Raw genomic sequence first — 3,087 nt, 5'->3', positions numbered from 1 at the left:
CGCGGTCGTGAGCGCCGGGGGCGGGGCAGTCTCAGAGCGCGCCGGCGTGACCCTTGCCCCCCAGGAATGATAGCGAAACTGAGGCCCAGAGTGGGTGTCTCCGGCCGCGGTCGCCAGAAAGCTAAACCGTCCACAGGCCCTACCCCTGAGACGGATGGGCGAGGATCGCCCTGGTGGGAGCCTTGGAGAGTCTTTCTCAGGGGCGTCCGTGCTGCTTGTGGGTCGGGGTACAGGACGCAGGTTGGGGGCCGGGGTAATGACGGGCGGGAGACTGGGGATGCTGTGGAGGGATACGGGGCGGAGCTTGGGGTTCGCGCCCGGGGCGGTCGCGCGCTTGAGATCGGAGAGGCCGGGAGAGTAGCTGCATCCCGGATAGAGGGTCGGGTGGAGACAGGTACACAGCCCCGCGAGGCTCTTGGTCTCCCAAGGATCTGCGTCCCCGTCGGCACCCCAGCCCTGCCCTGGTCAGGCCTTGAGTTCATCTCGAGCATCTACCCTCGTCCCAGTCGCGTCTCCTGGCAGCCCACCTGTGCCTTTTCTCCCACGCACAGCATTGTCCTTACGGTGCTCAGGCCTCAGAGCCTTTGCGCTCAGTGCGCTCACCCTCCAGGCCTCGCTTTCCCCTGCTTCGGAGACCCTCCTCTGGTGTGAGGCAATGTGGATCTTCTGTGCTCAGCGTCATGCCAGGCTCTAATCAGGTATTCGGTGAACAGGTCTGCTGTTATTCTGTGCCTAGGGCGGCATCAGTGTCCACAGAAAGTTTTGTGCACAAACGTTCGTAGCAGCATTATTTATAATAGGAAGAAGTGGAAATCCAAGTGTCCACAGGCAGATAGATAATAAAGGGTGGCCTATCTTTTTTTAAAATTTATTTTATTTAATTTTATTCATTGTCATTATTTTATGTTTTTGAAGTTGACCAGTGAGAGAGAGAAGGAAAGTGAGAAAGCGAACTGCCAGATCTGGGACTCAAACCATGGTCAGCCATGTGAGACTCCAGCTGCCTTAACTACCACATCACCTGCCAGCCCCAATAAAGGGTGGCCTATCTTCTTTTTTTTTTGAGAGATTTTCACTGTAGGGCGCGTGCGCTCGCCAGACAGACAGAGACATAGAGACAGAAAGCGAGAAATCACCCCCCGGGGGGGATGGTCACGCCGCAATCCCTTCTCCTCCATTCTCCTCTCGGGATCTTGGGCACGCACGCACACGCGCCCGGCGTGAGTTTTAAGCCACCGGGTCCGGGACACGAACCGCGGTCAACTACGTGGGAGTCCAGCGACATAACCATTACGCTAACTGCTGGTTCCCTAAGGGTGGCCTATCTTTACAATGAAATATTAGCCTTGAAAAAGAGTAAAGCAGGATTTCATTCTACAACATAGTGGAACCTTGGAAACAGCTTCATAAAACAATCCCATTCTCAAAGACCACACAGTACGTGATCTCGTTATACTGAACATCCCATTATACTGAACGTCTGGAAAGTAGATAGATTCCTGGTTGCCTTAGGGTCAATCTGTGCTGTGAGGACAGCGAGGTGTGGGCCACCTGGCCAGGGAAGAAGCCACACCTGGTGGAGAGTTCAGCAGACAGGAGTTTCTTTTGGGGTGATGAACATGTTCAGGGATTAGATGGTGGTGGTAGTTGCACAACCTTGTTCGTATACTAAAATCCATTGAAATGGTATGTTTTCAAAGGGTGGGTTTTATGATATGTGAAGTATATCGCAATAAAGCAATTATTTGAAAAAGAAAAAGAAGGAAGCCAACAGGTAGCATGGTGGTTAAAATGCTGGACTTCCACACCGCTAACTGCGGTTTGGGTCCCAGACCTGGTGACTTGAAAATCATGCGGGGCCCATGTGTGTGCATGTCCAAAATCCTAGGAGGAGCATGAAAGAGAAGGGATTGCAGGTGGGCATGCCCTCTGAGGGTGATTTCTCACTTTCCCTCTGACGGTTCTTATGGCAAAAATCTAAAAAATAAAAAAAGAAGGAAGGAAGGAAAAGATGGGGTAAGCACCCCAATTCCCTGGCGCTTCTGTCCCACCTGGAATCTGATGGGTTTACTACCTTAAACCACCAACCCCATCTTCTCTTCTGGGTAGTTCCTATTCCCTGCCTCATCATCACAGCCAACCTCTGTCCTTTATTTCACTTGGCTCTTGGCAAACCCACCTGACTAGATCTCTGCCAGCTTCCTGCTTGCAGCCAACCCACAACTGTACCAGAGACTCCAAGGTTCTCCAGACACCCTTTTCCCCCTTTGCTCTCAGATCTCCAGCCTCCTTCCTTATCCTGCCTCCTGCTTCACAGAAAACTCAGCCTGGAACGCCCTCGGACCCTGCCTCATGTACCCCACTGCCCCTGTGTCACCAGCCTTTTCCTGTGGGAGGGATCCAGGCCTTGTGGCTTGCTCCAAATAACCAACTAACAATTTTCCTTTGTGGGGCCAGCAGGTTGCATAGTGGTTAGGGCACTGCACTCCCACCTGGCTGAGAGCAGTTTGAATCTTGGACCTGGCTGGTTCTCACTTTCTCTCATCAAATTAAATAATAATAATGAAGACAATAAAATTTTGGGAACCAGCAGATGGCGTGGTGGTTAAGGCGCTGGATACTCCCACATGGCTGACCACGGTTTGAGTCCCAGACCTGGTGGCTTACTTTCTCTATCTTTGGTCAAATTAAAATAAATGAATGAATAAATAAACTTAATAATTCTTTTAAAAATTTTTTTTCTTAAATTTGTTTTGCCTCCTATAGTGATCATTTTTTGATCTACTAGATTGTTCTCATTAGCATAAAAGTATGCTGTCTCTCCTATATTAACAAAACCCTTCTTATCCAAATTACCAATTCATTGCATTTTTGCTTTGCTTTGCAGCAAAGTTCCTAGAAAGAGCTGTGCGTTCACCCTGCACCTCAATTTGCACCACTAAACCTGTGTCCACACCGTTCACCAGTGAGGTGTGAATTGCTAAGCCCAGTCTCCAGTACCATAATGCCTGTGGGGTGTCCTGTGAGCCCTCATGCTCCAGACCTGCCACAGCCGAACTGCCTTGCCCTCTCCCCCGTTTTTATCGG

Source organism: Tupaia chinensis, unplaced genomic scaffold, assembly GCF_000334495.1.
Source record: "Tupaia chinensis unplaced genomic scaffold, TupChi_1.0 Scaffold000360_1, whole genome shotgun sequence".
Classification (NCBI taxonomy): domain Eukaryota; kingdom Metazoa; phylum Chordata; class Mammalia; order Scandentia; family Tupaiidae; genus Tupaia; species Tupaia belangeri.
This window is presented reverse-complemented; position numbering follows the sequence as displayed.